Source organism: Condylostylus longicornis, unplaced genomic scaffold (assembly GCF_029603195.1).
Source record: "Condylostylus longicornis isolate FDR11 unplaced genomic scaffold, ASM2960319v2 ptg000077l, whole genome shotgun sequence".
NCBI classification, from domain to species: domain Eukaryota; kingdom Metazoa; phylum Arthropoda; class Insecta; order Diptera; family Dolichopodidae; genus Condylostylus; species Condylostylus longicornis.
In genome coordinates this window covers 2,994,166-3,014,734 of record NW_026578045.1, presented here as the reverse complement: position 1 = coordinate 3,014,734, position 20,569 = coordinate 2,994,166, and the positions used below count along the sequence as shown (strand labels likewise).

The 20,569-nt window shown below is 24.1% G+C and overlaps 1 protein-coding gene across 1 annotated transcript in view; it reads right to left on the bottom strand.

Annotated features, from left to right (window-relative positions):
- LOC129612828 (GATA zinc finger domain-containing protein 14) overlaps positions 1-18,987 on the bottom strand; it is a 250,073-nt gene extending 231,086 nt beyond the window's left edge. Inside the window, exon 1 of the mRNA XM_055526612.1 lies at positions 18,881-18,987. The gene's annotated coding sequence lies outside the window, so the exon portion shown is untranslated. The remainder of the gene's footprint in view (positions 1-18,880) is intronic.
- Between the last annotated feature and the right edge of the window lie 1,582 nt (positions 18,988-20,569).

The following is a 20,569-nucleotide window of genomic DNA, read 5'->3' as shown; positions in this document are numbered from 1 at the left end:
AAACATTCTTTGAATTTCGTAAAGCGTCCAATGACTAAAATATATCATGCAACAGAACAGTACTGGTGTTATACTGGCGTAGTCAATGATTAAATTTACAAAATGACAAACAGAATTAACTGCTAGTTTAGATTCGTTCTTTGAAATTTTTGATATATTTTTTTCTTTTCTATTGTAAAAAAAAAAAGGAGAAACTTTTCACTTCCCGCCGCTTTTCAATTAACTACCAAGTTGTCAATTTTCAATGCCTACTATTTCCTCCTCTCCTCGAAAAAAAATCTAGTAAATCTGCTCTCATCAAAAAAAATTATCATTTATCTTAAAGCACCTACATAATCAGTTATCGAATTCGAGTATAATGTTAAAACTTCTTTTTTCTACTTACTCATCCTAAAAGTATGCAATATTTTCATATGTATGATAATTCATGAAAATACAAAATTTGACAAATATATTATATAACAAAATAAATAAAATATCGTTTTCACTGCCGAACTTTTATTTGTTAAGAGGAAAAACATAAATTTACAAACCATTGGTTTGAACCAAATTTATTTTAATTTCTGTGAATTTAAGTTTGTTAAATTTATCAAAATTGAGAATAATATTCGCAGAATTTTCAACAAAAATTTAGAATATTCATTTAGCGTTCAGAATTCGAAACAATATTCTTATACTTATTGTTTAGAATTTTAATTAATGTTCTTCTCATTTTATCCTTAAAGGATAATAAATAAATGCATATATGAATTTGATTGGTATGTATGTGTTATGTATTAGTAGCACGTGTACAAATAAAATAATTTAAAACTATTTTTTTTTATCATTTGTTTTCTTTACTCAAACAAAAACTTCATTAAGCGTAATAATTAAATACGATTGCATGACAACCAATCTAAACTGAAATTGTTCCCATATTCATTAATTACGTAATTGACTATACATATAATATATTAGAAACACTCATTAGAATTACAATCAGTCACTTAACATTAGAAAACTTGCACTATTACTTAAAACCAACGAGTAATAAATAATTTAAATACTCATTTTAGTTTCGAATATCGAATATTTTTGATGGGATCAGGAAAATTTTTATTTCAAGGGTGTTGAATTAGACACGAATACATTTTATTATCAAAACTTACGACGTGATCAAAATCATTATCATTGATATAACAGATTTTAAGTAAGATGTTATACGCTACATTCCATGGTACATTTGAGGCATATGTATATATACTTGAATCAATTAAAAATTCGGGGATATTAATAAATCGCTCTAGACCTCTTAATATTGAAAAGATGCAAATTGTACTGATATCATTTAATTCCTCATTTACTCTGCGACACTAGCTACTCCTCTATGTGTTATACGTATAATTAATTGTAGGCAGACAATGAAATGAAAAATATTTGCAATAATTCAATAACATAATAATTTTATATTCATATAATTTTCATAATTCATTTCCGCTCTCATAAATAATAACTAAACATACTATTATACACCATATTATTGTTTTTATTCTGTATTCAAAATGTCAAAAGCATTATTAGAATTTCCATATAATGAAAATGGACTAGATGTATAAAAATTTCTATAAGAAAAAAATTTTAAAATTTCTTTTGAAAAATTCGAAAAAAAAAATATTTAATTAGCCACATTTAATTATAAAAATACTCAACATATTTTAAATATTAATAAAATATTTTTTTTTTTAGAAAAGAATACAAAAAAAAAATGGCAAATATTTCATTTTAGAAATAAATATTATTCTTTTCTAATTAAATTTAAATTAATGCTCTCATTTTTTTTCTGTTTTTTTTTTTTTTAGAAAACTTGTACATTTAATTTTATGAATGCATTTTTATTAATGTCCAATTTCTATAAAAGCATATTATGACAATTAAAATCACTTTGAAAAATTTTATTTTCTCTTGTATTTTCTACAGGGTATCTAGTATATAAGTGTACTGCTACATGTACCATTTTATAATCTCTTATGAGTAGGAAAAACTTTCGTATGGAAAATATTTTGTTCATACTCAACAGGTTCAGATTAACGACTGAAATTAATCAATGAAAGGCACCATATATTTATTCTTTCGGCCATTAATTTTTGTAAATATAAGGGTAACTTGGTTATTAAGTATAACAATTGTATAACAGGAAAGAGAGAGTAGTTGAAGAAAAAAATTTTCTATAAAATAAAATTTGCAGTCCTTTACTTTGCTCAACAACCACGAAACTAGATCAGATAACATGATGGCTCATATACAAGATTGAAGCTCAATCGACAAGATTTCAAAGCTGTGGTAAAATTTGAGATCTTACAAGCTCCAATGTTACGTCACCCAGAAAATTAATACTTTTTTAAAATGAAAAGTTAAAATTTCATACTTTACGAAATTTAAAGTCATGTGATTCCGAAATCTGAACAGATTATAAAATATTGTAAGTATTCATAAGAAAGTCTTTGTTCTAAGTTTTTCAAATCACATTTAATAATACGCCTGTCTTACAAAAGTTACGGAGCTATATTTAAAATTTTTAAAAGTAAAAAAATTAGTAGAGATTGACTCTAAGCCCCTGTATAACACCAAATTTATTGAGTTGTAAATCGAAATGTATCATCTCGATACAAAAGTTTTATTTTCTCATAAAGACAATGGTATACAACAGATCACTCATGTACGCGACACCCAGTTTATACAAAAAATAAAAAATAATTAAAAAAAAATTTTAATATTTTAACAACATTTTGAAAAGCTTTTAATGGAAAAAAGGTATGTGAACGTACAAATGAATGGACGCATCATTTTAAATATTCAAATTCTTATAGAATTTTTCTCAACCTATAGCAATAATATGAAATAGAAATGAAAAACTAATTTTCTTCTAAATGCAAATATTAATTTATAAAATAAATTTTAATTCTTCTTAAATAAAAATTTTAAATTCTTTGAATTATTTTTTATAATTTTATATAAAGGAGAATATTTTAATAGTTCTGAATAAAAAAGAAAACACACAATTAAAATATTTACTTAGCTACGTAGAGTTATAAAAAATTTAATTTTAATTTTAATTTTATAAAAAATTAATACACAAATTGCTACATTTGAAAGTCATTTTGTGTATAACAGTTTTTGCATTTTTTTTTTTTTCATACAAGAGATTATTATTTTATTAAAGAGAATTTTAATTAGAATAAAAATTGTAATAAAAAATATAAATTATTTTTTTTTTATTACTTAGTAAGAATAATAATAACTACTTAGGAAAATATTAGTTTTATATTAAATTTCTTTCAAAAAAACAAAAATTTTTCAATATTCACCTTAAATATTATTTGCTACAATAAAAATTATCTCATATTTATTTTTAACCCTTGCGTACCTACATTATAAGAATTATAAAAAAATAAACTTATTGATATTGAGGTTAAATTTGTAAATTCTGGGAAAACAGAATATTTTAAAAAGTTATCCAACTTTCATTTTCAGTCGTTTTTTTTTGGATTATCTTATTATTTTAAAAAGATAACATTTTCGAGATTCTCTTGCAATAACTTCATGCAACAATTTTTTGCTTAAACTGATTACAGGAGGCCTTAATGTGTACTACCTAATTTAGCAAAAACAACGCACAAGATAATGAAAATACTTACTACACTTACTATATAAAGAAATGCGTTGTCACCACATGCGAAACTTAACACGCAAAATTTAATGCCATCACATGATCTCTCTTATTGTAAGCAATGCGGTCGGTAATAAATTAGTTATAGAGAAAGAAAGATTTAAATAAAGTGGCCAATAATAATTGTTATTAATTTCAATAAGCAATTGAAATTCGCCTAAATATATGCAATTTTTATGCAAAGGAACTACATATTTCATTTTGATTTTTTATTACTTTTTTTAAAACAGGTACGGATGATTTTTTGCTCTTACAAACTCTTCGCATTTTTATATTCTCATAATGACAAAATACTAGTTCTTATATAACATCTATCCGTGCCTAATCGTATGCAACATATGTATATAGCACATAAAACAGTTTTAGAAAAAAGCATAATAACGCTTATTTCTCATTATACTCGTCTGCTAAAACATGTATAAATCTTATAAATAACCAGTTAACTTTAATTTATTCTTTAATTTAAATTGATTTATTTGCAATTACAAAATTTAACTTTACAAAAAATTTTTTAATACAAAAAAATAAATATTTCAATTATAAAGCAATAGTGAGTACCCCAGTTTCATTAACTTTAATTATAACAAAAAAAATTCTTATTAACCTTATGTTCGCCTGCAAAATAAAAAATAAAAACAAAAACCAAAAACCTTAACTTTACCCCCCCAAAAAAAAAACACCAAATTTAACTTTCCAATTTTATATATTACCCATAATAATTATTATCTGTTGTTCGAAACACAAAAAAAAAAAACAAAAAAAAAAAAAACAAACAAACCCCGTTGGCAAATAATTAACAATTTAAAATTAAAAAATACAAATTTATATTATGGAAAAAGATGCACGATTATAAATTTTACTTTTTACTCGTGTTCTACCGAAGGCAAAAATAAATTTTCCCCCAAAAACAAAATAAAAAAAAAACACAACAAAAACCTAAAAACTTGGTACAAAATTTCTCCACAAAATTTACTAGCTTTTTATTTTCAAAAATTCTTATATTTTAAATAAAATAAAACACAAAAAAAAAATAATAAAAACAAAAACTAAACAGGAAAAATGTGAAAATTTTAATAGAATAAGGGTGGAATCTGTACAATTTGGTAATTATATTGAAAAATTAATTTTAAGAATTTAAGACCGAAAACAGGACCAGTTTAACAGTACTACTGGGTACCACATTGTGGCATATTACACATTCATGATTAACTTCATGATATGATTAACTACTAAAAGTTAATTTGAAGAAGTGGCCGAATAAATATTAAAGCGACATTTTGACTAACTAACATTATTACTACTAGTCGTAAGACATTTACTAATTATTTTTCTTATTTACTTGAGTAACATCATATAAATCTATTAAAAACTGCTGCCATGATGACAACTCTCATACAATCATATCAGTCTTTCGTGAGCAATCGTTCGTTTAATCAAATTTCAAGCAATCAAAATTTCGTGAGCAATAAAAATTGACGGTATTTTCATTAAAATTCGTAACACTAATTTTATATAGTTCCGAACAACTCTTCACTGAGAGTAAATTTATAAATTCTACTCAACATATTTTTAATAAAATATTTCGAATGATTATAACAACAAAAATGAATTTTCTTCTATTTAAAATTTGAAATTATATTGGTCAAATGATCATTATTTCTATTTTCTGTAATATTATTTGTATACCAACATTTCATTAAATTGCAATACAAACCGAACTATTATGTGGGTAACAAGTGCATAATATATCAGAAATGGTGTATATAACATTAAAGTATAACAGAATAGGGTAAATGTTACAAATACAACGCACAATTCACACACAATAAATAAACTTCACTATAAAACCAAACAATACGAAAAATAAAGTAAATAAATTAATAAAGCGAAAAAAAAATACACTCTGAATTTTACTTTTTTTCGAGTACATTTTTTGAGTATATTTGATAGGGTTTCGCACTATATTTTGTTTGTTTTTTTTTTTCTCTACTAATAGTTTTGTAGTTTTCATACTTTTTATCAAAAATTTTTCCGGTATAATTTTCTTACCATCATCATTGTTATCATAACTATAATATGATTGCTTTTTTTTTTTAATTCAAGAGGTTAAGCCCCTGGCAAGAGTATAAAATATGTATAACTGCACAGCAAGAAATAATACACAAAAAAAAACTTAACAAATTGTTAAATATTTAGTATAGGTTGAGTGATTTTTGGGAACAGAGTGTGTGAAAATTATTAAATATTCAGCAAGTTGGATGATTCAGCACTCCTTAGTTAACAATTAGAACGCAGAAGTAATAAAAATATTGAAAATTTAAGCTGCATACATTCTGGTAGGTGTTGTTCCAAAATATTTGAAGAAATACAAAAAATTATTTAATACTTTAAATAACTTAAATTAAACTAATTTTTCCAACTGCTAAAACAATGTGTATATGTATATATACCTACTGTTACTCACAAAAAATCCCGATTTCATTTCATCTATTTCACACTCACATTAAAAAAATTACCCACATTAGAAAAATTACTCACATTAGAAAAAATTACCCACATTACAAAAATTACTCACATTAGAAAAAAATTACCCACATTACAAAAATTACTCACACTAGAAAAAAATTACCCACATAAAAAAAAAATTACTCACAGGCTGAATAAATCTGCTTCTTTCTGTGCAATTACATTAAAAAATCACAAAAATTTTTTTTGAGTGTATAGCTTTTATTAACATTGTAAAATCTATTCCATATTTGGCATATTCACCCGAAAGCATCGAAAAACAAGAAAAATTAAAGAACAAAAGAAAACAAAAATTTCAAATTTCACCACACTGAACCAGAAAAACAGAGAAGAGGAACGGAACAAAAAGTGTTAGAGACTAAAAGAAAATAAACTAAAAACCAAAATTAAGAAAAATAAAACAAAGAAAAACAAAAAGGATAATATAGGAGAATATTACCGAAAAAAAAAACATTTTATAGGTTACAAAAAAATTATCACGATTTTTAACGGTACATTATGTAAATATTTGTATGTAAAGATATATATATGTATGAGATAAAATTTTTGAGTACAATATACGATATAAGCAACACTTTATCTGAAATTTACAAGTTTATATTCATACATATACAAAAAAAAACACATACTAACATACGTGTATAACACTGGCACCATACACTCAACACACAGATCCTTATTTATGTACAAATAATATACGAGTATGAATAAAAATTGGAAACAAAAAAAAATAAAATAAAATAAAATAATTTTTTTAAAGGGACACATTTTCCGTTTTAAAGGATTCTCTAACCAAAACAACAAAAGCTGAAAAAACAAGGACTTTCTTTTTTTTTTTTCACTCATTCGGTTGGGTTACTTTAATCTATTCTCTCTATTGTTGTTATTGTTTTCTTATTACTGTTATACTCATATAATATGGTTAAGTCAAGGAAACTGTGAGTGTATATAAGGAAAAAAAGTCATTTTCATTTTATATAAATTTTTTTTTTATAATATTTTATTTAAAAAAAATTTTCAACAATAACGTTTAAGGATGTTACAATCAGCCAAGCAAACCCAAAGAAAAAATATACATGAAATTTGTAATACATGAGAAATTTTTACATAATAATGAATGTCCTATAACATAGGGTCGGCTTAATTTCGGCTCGCAAACCATAGGCAGAATAATTTTGAAGAATAATTTGTGGCTTTCGACAATTATTGCGCTTGAATTTCCTATTTTATTTTTTTGCTATTATGTTATTATTGAGAATATAAGAGAATTATTATCGAAAATATAGAATACTAAGTGAAATTTTGTAACAAAATTCATTTTCGTTCAAATTAAGAATGACATAACTGAGCGAATCCAAAATGCTAAAATGCAGACAATTAGTTGCATCTGTATCCATCCGTAATCGGCCCATTACAAAGCGCTTTAGATTTTACGAACTTTTATTGCAACGGACAATTTATGTGCTTTGCAGAAAACAATTTGTATCACTCATTCCAAGTAGAATTTTCGATGCGTATTTGAGTGCGGTACCACGAAAAATATTAAGAATTTTCATGAATGGCTCGGGCAATCTAAGAACTCAGCCAGCCCTGTCCTATTACATACATAGACATAAAATAGATTCTATATTTTTACTATCTATTTTCAAGGTCATACTAAAGTGATTCCATTTATATTCGAAATAATATATACTTGACTTTTTTCTCAAACCTAGGTATTATAAAAATTTTCTTATTTTTTTGTTCTTTTTGTATTTTCACCATATCACATAGAAAATGAAGGACGAACATTTTGTTTTTTGCTTGTTTTTTCTTATTTCGAATTGTGTTTTCTATTTTATAAAATGTTTTATTCAAAATGAACATCAGAAGAATATAAACTTGTATATCAAATGCTTTTATGAGAGTTTTAGAGTACAAAAACAATAAACGTGAGAAAACAAGAAGGAAAAAAACAGGGTTAATGTCATAAATTAAAGATAAAATTTTTTTTTCTCCTAAACCTACAGTCATAGTTTTGAAAAAAAAAAAATTTTGTTCATGTAGTTTACAGGCTCCTTAACTATATACATTCTCATTATTTTGAAAAATGTGCGTGAATAAGGACAAATGCAAGGTTAGTTTACATTGTGTTAGTTACTTACAAGTAAATTAGAAAAAAAATTGGAAAATTTTTTTTTGAATTTGGTTTTTGAACCCTGCAGAATTTTAAATTTAAATTCATGGTTATACTTAAAAAAAAAAATTTATATAATTTTATTTTTCTAAGAGTTTATAACATTGACAATATAAAAATGGTACTTATAAGCACTTATGTTGTAGGTACTTGATATAAGAGTAGTTCTCGTAGCCGTCGTAATAGTTCTCATAGTCGTAAATATGAAAACATGTTGAAATAACATATGACGTAATGATAACACAAGACTCAATAATATTAAGTTTTTGAGAGGCAGAGAGTAAGTGTTTAAGTAGTAGTTTACGAAATAAACACAATTGCGCATTAAAGGTTTTTATCATGAAATTCAACTAAAAACAACTTTAAAGCACTCGTTAATAAATAAAATTTATTCTTAAGAATCAATTATTAGGTTGGCCATTTAAGTTTATTTTTCTAGTTCCTAGTGTTTCAATTATAGAAATGTAAATTATACATAGACAGGAAGAGTCCTGGTTTTGAATTCTTATAAGTAAAAGATTCAAATTTCATTCTTAAGAAACTAATATTTTTTTTCGGATTGAAAATTAATCCCTGTTGAAGCCTTAAAATACCATATAAAATTTGAATATTTTTAATAATTTGAATTTGTTAACTACAATATTGCGGATTACAGGGAACCTTAGCCATAAAAACATTTTAACTACCATTTAACAACTCGCTGAAAACAACTTATAATTTTTTTCGTTAATGAGTTCTTATTAATAATTTCATTCGTCAAATTTTAGTTTGAACGACTAAAGTAATGATTGAATGCGGTAGGAAACGATGGATTCCTATCTCCGACAATTCAGAATTCTAAGTGAAAATTACTCTTGCGTGTATTTTCAAGCGGCAAAAATCCAGGCTCTACAAGAAAATAATCGTAGTAGATTTGAGAAGGAAATAATATTGTTAATAAAACTACGTTTAGGGAAAAGTATACTGTACCGAATCAGGTCTGTCTCATTCTAAGTGAGCCTTCAGATGCCAGTTACTGTGAATAAAAGTGAATAAAAGATATCCCAGATGGCGAATTTCAAGGTATTCGAGCTTTTGAAGCTCTTAATAGGGAATTAAAAGAATATTTTGAGAAATTTAATGGAATTTAGCCTTTCCTTTTTCTGACAAGATACTACAAATATAATATGTTCAAGTATTTTAGTGTCTCAAATTCAGTTCAATGAACGTCATGATCAGTTAAAAACAGTTGAATTTATGAGAGAGTAGCTTCTTGCACAGTACGCACGTATTGCCACGAGAATCAAAAATATGTGGCAGTACTTTTAATAATCTAAACCAGTGAGCAACCCATATATCCGATCATATTATCATAAGAAATCCCCATAGACAGCTCAGATCTTCAATGTGGTAAATCCTAGCCTACTAAATACTAATTCTCATTCCGTGTGTATATTCTCTTGTTGAGAACAAATTTGAATGCCTATTCGAGATTTTGTGTTAAAAAACAATATTCTAATTATTCATAAAATGTGAACAAAATGGATATTACTTTAAAGCTGTTTTAATCTTAAATTTATGAAAAGTCAATGTTTTCTTTCTGCCTTTATTAAAGTAAAGCATATATCTATCTCTCTTCAAAAAAAAAAACATCAATAATTTTATTATGTTTTGAATATCAATGAAAAATTATTAAAAAAACAAAAAACACAACAAAAAATATTTTCATAAAATTTAAAATTCATTACACAAAATAAAAAATTTTAGTACAGTCAGATAAAAAATTAAGTGCCCTCCATATATACAGATTTACGTATTCACACACACACACACATTACAATACAAGGAACAGAGAGCGACGTTGAACAGAGTCAACGTTATTTAACATTATTTTTTTTTTTTACGAACTTTTAACGTTTCCAAGAAAATCAATTAAATTGAATTTTTATTCAACCTTTATTAATGATAAATGAGCCAAGAATTCTGTTTTTTTTTTAAAGAAAAATCAATATTTAAATTTTGAATTACAATCACGTTAAAAATTTTATAAATTTCAATCACGCCTACAATATTATTTTGTTAACTGTAATCAAGCGTTTTTAATTAATGTTTTTTTTTTTTTTGTAGATTTGAAAATTTTATGTTTTGTGGTTTTAAAAGGGAATATTTGTGTTTTTTATTATGCTTATGCTTGTTTAAAGGAAGCTATATAAAAGTTCAAGGTAAAAATAATTTAAAAAGTTAAAATAAAAATTAAAAAATTTTATGGGTATTGGAATAAGTGGTAGTGGTGGTGGTTAAGGAATAAGGCTTTAATTAATGAATTTTTTTAATGTTGTACAAAAGTAAATATAAAAGTTTAAATTCAGAGAAAAAAATTGGTATTTTTTTTTCCTGAAAACTTTAAAAATTAAAATGGAGAATTTTACAAAGAAAAATTAATTAAAAATTATTTATATCGAGCTTTATTAAGTTATAGGTGTATAATAATTTACTTGAGAGCGTTGCTGACGTAATTTGTTCGAATATAATAAGAATGAACGCTTAATTACTTAAGAACTTAGTACAAATCATATTTATGACGTAATTTATTCGAATTCTAAGAATACCCTTTACTTGCAGAAATCCAGAAAAAAATTTCAAAATCTTTTACTTTAGAATTAACAAGGTATGAAATTATTAATGCAAAATTCCGCTTATCAGTCGTAATTTGCTGTAATCTGGACGTAATGTTCAAGTCAAATAAAGTGTTCATGATAAACAACAGCGCAATCAATCTCGGAAAATCAATACCTTTAATTCATTGATATCGACATTCATTCTATGCGAATGTGATTTATGAATATAACTTTGACGAACAACATTACAAATGAGCAAGTTTTAAAATAAATGCAAACAGAAAGACAATTTCTTCAAAACATCAAAGAACTGAAAAACGTTATATTCCGGCCGCGTAATACAAGGTGCAACATATGAACTTCTCCAATTCAACATGCTTACCTAAGGTAAACTTGAAGTTAAACGAGGTATCGGTAAAAAGGAATAATGTTCTGGTTTCATAATATGAAAAACTGGACTAGAATAAGAACGGCCCAAGAATTGTTTCATATCGCGGCAAACAGTAATGAATTTTCTAACATAACATCTAAGTTAATTTAACATGTGGCCGCTTAGATCCTATATTGGATAATAGCAAAAGAGATAGAGAGAGAGAGGGATTTCCTTTTACGAAGATTAAAATTTTTACTTAATTATTTCTCCTGTTTTTATTCAGAATAATTTATTATTGTGAATATTTTGAATATAACTTAAAATTAACCAAATAATTTCAAATTTCTTAATTTATTGTAAAATTAATTAATAAATAAACTTTGAATTTTAAGTAGTATTAATTTTGATTTTCGAAGACCTGTGCATTAATTATATAAAACACCATTAAGAAAAAGTCTTTATCTACCAAAATTATTTTGTAATGAAATTTCATTCATAAAAATTTGTTTATTCAATTTCCACTACCTTTTTTAATTGTAGTGGAAAAGTTGGTTTTCCTTTCTTCTTATTTTTACTAATAAAATTTAATTAAATCCGGCAAAATTTTCTTTAATTTCAATCAAATAAATTTATCTACACTGACAGGTGGAATTATTATCTCATACCAATTTATACGTCAATTTATCATTCTCAATAAAAAAAATAAGAAAAAAAAATTAAGATTATCCTAATCTTTAAGTTGCTTTATTCTCCCAGAAACATGAAGAAATAACAGTGTTGTAAATTTATAATAACTATATCGATTTATTCATATCTCCTTAACGATTTTTTGATAATAAATCAGAAAATATAAAAGAAATATAAAAATTTTACAGAAAAATTCAGTCAATTTGGCTTTATGAGCACAATCTTAAGTTTGGGTTCGTGTCCTACACTATCTAACAAATAAAATAAAAATATTTTGAAAAAATTCACGATAAACACTTGCGTGTGCTACACTAGTTTAATTATAGGCAGATTTGGTTTCCATGTTACTCAGATTTAATAGAGCTCATAGGTATACAGCAATTGTTTAATTACTAAACTTGAATTGGCCTGGTCTCAATGTAATTATATATAAAATATGTAATAAATACGGAATACGGCGGACACAATAGATAATTTGTAAAAAAAATTGAGCAATTTATTCATAGAGAGCGATTGAAACCAATTAATATACTTTCAGCTTTACTGGAAGGCATTGAAAGATTCGTGCAGCGGTATCGAAAGGTAATTTGTAAAATAGGTTTCCGGCACTCGCATACTTCGAAATATTTATTTTGGCTCCGAATTAGCGAAACAAGAGGTAATGCGAAACTGAAATAATATTTCAGTATTCTTACTATTTAGTGTCCACTTCGAAAGTTTAGGCAAAACGGTGAGTAAAGTTCGCTAACATTGTTTTCAATGAATGCAAGACTATTTTTCGCATAATTCTGCGCTATTTATTTTGGGGCTTTGACTATTCGGGATTTTCTAGCTTTATCAAAATCATTAAAATTATTTTTTTTTATTTTAAATATTTTAAATTTCAAATTTTCTCTTTCCAAAAATTAAAAATAAAATTTAAATATTTTCAAACCGAAATCCCTCTCTTTTAACACCTATTTAATCTAAAGCATAAAAATAACGCCATTTTATAAAATTTTCTCAAGATTAATGATTCTTCTCAATTTTTAATATACATACATAATATAATACAAATATAGTAATATATTACTGTTATATCTCCACGAAGAGCTTATGGGTATCAATTTCGTTCACTAAACAAATCAATGATAAGAATAGCAGCAAAGACAGCAACCATACTTTAACAACAATCACAATAACAAATATTTACTAATAAAAATATCGCATAAGAAAATAAGTAAATAAAATAAAATAGAAATTGCGATAAAAGGTAAAAATAAAAACAAAAAAAAATTTATACACTTTCATTACTCATCAAAAAAAAAAATTGTAACAACACTAATAATAATGTAATAAAAAAAAATACAACAACTAAGGGGAGAAAAATAAAAAGAACAAGAAAAAAAATTCCTCTAATACCAATTTACTCTTGTTACTGGCTTGTTATAGAATTATCCTTAATCATCCTTTTGTAGAAAAAAAAAAGAAAAAAAAAAATAAGGGAAAAAATCTCGAACTAGAATTGGCAAAAAAGTAAGAGAAAAACGTGATTATCATAGGAAAAGAATTTATCAAGAAAGAAAAATACAAATACAAAAAAAAAAATGATATTCCAGCAAAAAAGAAAAAGGACATTGGAAAAGAAAGAAAAAAAAATTAATTTAGAAATTGAAATAATTTTATAACTTGCCGTCCTAATTGTGAATTGACCCTTCTGTAGTGTTAATTTCGAGGCTAAATAAATCAAAAATTTTATATTTAAAGAGAAAATAAATTTTAATTTTGATGCCCTGTAAATCAGCCGGATTATAAATAGTTTCAGATTAAAGTTCTTTTAAATAATTTTAATTAAAATACAAATTTAGGATACGTTACTCATAAATTTTCAAAGAAACTTTGATTCTCTAATATAAAAATAACAAGGCGGTCAAGATCCAATAATCTTCATAAATAATGGCAATGGAACAGAACAAAGCATTTTGAAAATATTAAGAAATATTTCGCTTTCTTCTCCTCAAAAGATATTATTAATACTCGTAATTTACCATCTGGCCATCTGCTTCTGTCGAGGAATCTATCCAAACCCCCATTGCTAATCTTCGATTTTTCGTTCAGCCTCATGACACTTGCTCTACCTTACAAATCTGGTTCCGTTAAGACCCGAACATTCACAGACATAATGAAAAATGGTATCCTTCTTGTTCACTTCCTGGCAGCTGTGAAACATTGTGTTGAAGAGCAACCCCAGCTTTGCCGAATGCTCTCCAAATAGCCAATGTCGCTTATAGAGTACCGTCAGTCAGGCAATATCTCCTCGAAATATCACTAGGAGCCCATTCGAATTCCTAAAGTCGTATTTTAACCACACATTTCTTACCGTTTCGTACGTTTGTTTTTTTTTTTTCGCCCTTTAATTTTCCATTATGCAATATAACTATATTGTTCTGTCTGTAATCAAATTTATGTATGTATATTTTTATAATATTAAATATCATGGAATTGAAATATTTCAAAAGCATATATGATTACAAAATTTAAAAAAATGTCCCAAATTTTTAAATTAACTACAAAAATCTCGAATCTCAAGGACATTTTACATTCATATTATTAATGATCTTTTATTTTATTACAATAAACTCGAAATTTTTCATTAAATTTAAAAATATTACAATAAGATTCTCTTATTTAGTTTAAAAATAATGGTAGTTCTAGAAAAATAAAATATATTCCATTCTTGTTATAAAACTAGAACTATTATTTTTTCTCAAATTTAATTTTACCATAGAAAGAAAACAAAAACAGTACCTTTCGGCCATGAAATCGACTAATAGCCTTTATCTCTTTCATTTTTCTCATCCTCTCTCTCTCTCTCCACTCATATACCACTTTTCTTTGCTCTCATTTAAATAATAATCTCCTTATAATTAAAATATTTTACTATATTAAAAAAAAAAAGAATTTATGCCCTAAATTTTCTTGCTTAAAAGTACATATAATACTGTTATACGGCACGACGACTTATTTTAACAATAATGAAAGCAAAAAAAAAATTGAAATCCTTTCATCCCAAGTAAGAGCTTTCCGGTTTATTATAATCTTTATAGGTATAGCTCGTTATGCTTAATATATGTTGGCATACCGAAAATGCCTTACCTCATATTAATGCTGTGCTAATATTTTATGAAGCAAGCTATATTATTACAAATAATATATTTAAATCACCAATGTTAATGACTGAATTTATCAACAATAATAATACACCCATTCATTTTTGTTTTCCAAACAAAAAAATATAAAAAAAAAAATTTCAAACTATTATAAAAACAGTTTGGCAGATGACCATGATCCAAATATGTATAACAGAGAGTTTTTTTATTTCCATATGCGTATACACAGCACATATTGCACATTATATGGTGTCGTAGAGGCATATGGTCTGAAATAACCTTCAACATTAATATCCTTATTTTCTATTTTAAATTTAAAACTTTTTCGAATACAGAGAATATAAAATATTTTGAGAATTTAGAACATAAACTGAATACATAGCTTTCTTAAAATTAATTCTCATAAATATAGGATTAGGAATCTAATGAATATTATGTGTGTCACATAGAAGAATATTATATTTTAATTAGAAATATTCTTTATTAGGTAACCATTATGTGTTTTCGGGAGCTAATTCAAATATTTTAATAATTAAATTCCTTGTAAAATATAAAATGGCATTTCTTAATAAAATACAAAACACTCAAAATTATTGTAAATGAACACAAGAAAAAAATTTAATTTAATTTCCTATGAAACATAAAATGACATCAATCAAAAACTTTCTACTAAATAATTGCATCTTTTATTTCAAATACTTGGAATTATTCTCCGGATACTAAAAAAATAATCAAAATTCCCTGTAAAATACAAAAAATAAGCTACGCTGTTCATTAAAATTGAAATTATTCAATCATAATATTTTATGAATAATAAAATAATTTCAGAATTTCCTGGAAACGAAAATATCTCCATAGTGAGCCGATATACAATTAATTAATTATTAAATATGAAAATTTATTGAATACAACAAGTTTTGAAAGTGGAAATTTGTCTTATTTTATTCAACAATTTTATTTAAATAATAGTCCTTCTCTACTACATTATTTGAATTACATTGATTCATTCATATACCAATACATATAAAATAATTGCATATATTTAGGATGAACTAAAAAAAAAAAACTTGAAAGAAACGTTACGATTGATTTGAACGGTGAAAGCAAATGAGTTGAGAAAAATTAATTATACTTTTTTATTGCAAGATATTTACCGTTATCTTCTTGTTTTCTTAAATATTTGGAAGAGATTGCAGTTCCAAAAATATAATACGATGAAAATTCAAATTGTACGAGTTTCGAAACTCAATAATTTCTAGCAGAACAATTAATATTTTGTAAATAAAAATATATTCCTCTTATTGCATAGTTTTAGGAGAATGAAGATTTCACTGTTTAGAAGAAGAGAACCATAATATTTTCAAGTTTTGAGAAATTTAGTGAAAACTTTTGATATTTGGGCAATAAATTTTAAATAGTGGGAATGATACGCAAAGATTTTCTTCCTGCAAATTAAGTTTCTTACAAACATTACATTTGTGTATAAAATTTTGGCTTCCTACCTAAAATGGAGTACCTAAGAATTTCACAACAAAAACGCAAGGGCAAACGAACTCCATTACACATATATTTGGCAAAAATTCACACAAAAATTTCTCATTTGCCAAAAATATTTTACAAAATTCCATTTCAAATATGTTGGAAAAAAAAACTCAAGTGAATTAAATTAAAGGTCCTTTAAAACTAATTCTTCCTTTTGCTGTATTTAAAAATTATCAACACGAGTGTAAAAATTTTATTTTTAGAATTTTCTTAATAAATAAATTTTATTTTATTTTTTGTTTTTCATATCTTAATTTTATGTATATTATACCTTCAAGGTGATGGCTCCAAGTTCCACATTGTTCATTAAAATATTTTAGAAAGCAAAATTTTATGTAATAATAAATTTTTCGTCTCAATTTAAATATTAAAATTATTATTTTTTTTTTAAAGTAAAAAAATTTTTTTGCTCATGAATTTTTTTTTGTTTAATTTAACAAATACGTTTATGACCGAGTATATATAAGAAACCCTCATGAATATTTTATAAAACAAAAAAAAACTTAGATAATAAAAGTACATACAATTTTTTGTTTTTGTTAAAATTTTCTCTCCCGAAAAAAATAAAATAAATAATAATTTTTATGTAGGTACTGCAAGGAATATACTGTAAGAGTACTGTTCTACACCCACAACTTTATTCAATCTAAATATGCAATAGCATTTGAATTTTATATCATTGTATAAGATACTGGCAGACTAAAAAATGTAAAAGTATGAGAAAATAAAAAAATTCGATAAAAAATGAATATTTTGATCGGGGACAAGTCGGACAATAATTTCGAGTCAAGTGCATTGGTTAAATAACTTTAAAACAAAATATTTTAATTGGTTTGTTCTCATATAACCAGGTTCTATTTTAATATAACTGATTCTGACAAATTCATTTTGGATGGTGATTCCCTATATTGCATATTTTTAGGAGAATAACTGAATTTATTGTTAAAAATAAAATATTCTGACATTAAATTATATTTCTTAACAGAATGACACTAATTTTTATAAGGACAATACTAATTCTCTCTCCTATTGCCTGTCATAGAAGTTATTGACTCTAATATAATATTGGCTGTCGGAGATTTGAAAATTATATTTGATTAATTCAAAAATTTATTTGTGATGGAGATTACAATGAAAAGCTGTTCAGGAAATAAAAATTTAAATCTCAAAAAATTTAAACTAGAAAGATAAGTAATAGCTAAAAACTTAATATAAAATTTAGTTTACAATTTTCAAACTGTATAAAATTCGAAACTTATTTTAAGTCACTCAACACGACTCTGTAGCGTTTCAGATATTGATTCAAATATATTTTTTGAAATCCCTAGTTTACGTATCAAGCTAATTAAGCTCGAATAAAAGTTCGATTACTTTGTGGTCGAAATTAAATAATTATAACCATCTTTTAAGAGATTTTGTAAAAACTGACAAAATTCGAATTATTCTGGACTCTGCTAGCAATAAATTCAATATTTTCGGCGCAATCGAGATATAGAAATTCTAAAAATGACATAGTGTAGCTCTTGGAACACGCTGTCATATTCAAATTATTAATTCTTGAGCTATAATTAGAATAAAACTTTTGCATCAAATAGTGCGAACATTTATGTAAGATAGAAAATTTAAGTACCCAAACAGTTAAAAACTAGGTAAAAATCTATTTACTCTCAGTAAAATATTTATGCAATGCTTTTCAGCAAATTTAAATAGGGTAAATCTTATTGAAATATATAGGGTAAATCTTATTGGATCCGTCCCAACGAACAATACCATATTGAAGTATTGAATTAAAAAGTACAAAATTCATTTAGCTATTCTCATTTGGAAAAATTCATTTGGAAAAAAATCATTTGAAATATTTCCATTAAAAGCACATTAAAAGTTAAAAATGTAGCATAAGAAAAATCGAAATAAGAAAAGAAATTTGTTTTAACAAAGTATTTGAAAATTAACCAGTTGAATTTTTCAACCACATTATTAATTTTATAAATTTCTATTGGAGTAAGAGGCTCAAAATCATAGCTTACTCTCTGAAAACTATCTAATAATTATTATTATGAACAATTATTGCAAATTTTAAGAAAAATATTTTAAAAATAAAAATTATTAAATTTTAATACTAACCTTATTAAATACATTTATGTTTTAAAATTCCATCGAAGACTTTATGTGATGATTTTATGTAATTAATTATTTCTAATAATTAAATATATATTTTTTTACACTATTTCATATTATATTTTAAATTATTTATTAATTAATTTTTTCAAAATTTTTTCCAAAAACACACAATTTTTCATTTATAATTTTCTTATTTCTTATAACATTTTTATAATTTATATAACACTTTCTTTTTTAACTTAATTCTTTATTTTAATTATTATTTTTCTTTATTTAAATAAACATTAATCAAATTTATTTGATCAAAAATTTTGATATTTTCAATAATAATTATTTATAATCTTTATTAATTATGTAATTTAATTTTTTATTTTAATAAAATTAAATTTAATTATTTAAATTTTAAATATTTTTGTATAACAACAACATTTTTTCTTTAAATATTTTTTTAATATTAAAATTAATTTTTTAATAAATAAAAGTATTTTTAAAAATTTGATTAATTTTGATTTAATTTTTTAATAAATAATTTGTATGAAAGAACCGACCCGAATAACAACGATTGTTTTTTTTTTTTTTGAAACGCGACACGGAAATACACGAAAAGCAATAACAATTATTATTATTATTATTATTATAATGTGAATGTATATGTATGTATGAATGAGTAAGCGATAAATTTATTCAATTGTTATTACAGGTAATTTTTTCTTCCCCCTATAATTTTTATATAAATTTATATTATTTTAATATTTTAATGTACTTTTAAAATTAACAATTAATTTTTATTAATATTTTATTTCAAATTCATTTAATATTAAAATTATTATTATTTTGGCACAATATACAAAATTTCTCCCCTTCATAATAATTATTATTTAATTTATTTTAAGTATTTTTTTTTTTTTGTTATACAATTAATATAGAATTTTAATTATTATAATATTGAATAATTAATTATTATTAATAATAATTTATAAATTGAAAAATTTGAATAATTTTTAATAATGATTATTGTGAATATTTAAGTATAGGTAATATTTATAATTTTATTTCTAAATTCAAGAAGCATTCAATTTTTTAACAATTATGTAATTATTTTATGCATGTGTAAATGTATATATATATATATGAATATTTTATGGTAATAATTATTATTAAATTTATTCCTTTTCACTTTAATAAATTCATTTTTTTTTTTCTATAATACTTGAAATATATACTCTCTATATAATTTTCATTTTAATTATTATTTTATTAATTTCTTAAGTATTTTCTTAATAAATATATTCTTCAATTTATATTTGAAGAAAATTGTATTTAGAGTTTGAATGTATGTAGAAATGATATTTAATTTTTATAATAGCTGAAAATATACATACATAATACATAATAAGATTATTCAATTTATTATAAATATATTTATGTTAATATTATATTTATATAGATGTTTTTTTACATTATTATTATTATTATTATTATTATTATTATTATTATTATTATAAATGTTGTAGAAATAATTGGATAAATTAGCGTTTCAAAACCCTTTGTAAACCGACCCCAGTGCATACAATAAGGCAGGTTATGTGATGACAACAATAATCTGACCAATAGTGCAGGGTTTATTACAGTGGTTCTTTAAATGAATGGTCTCGGGTTCATACACCGGTCAGGTCACAATAAAAACTATTA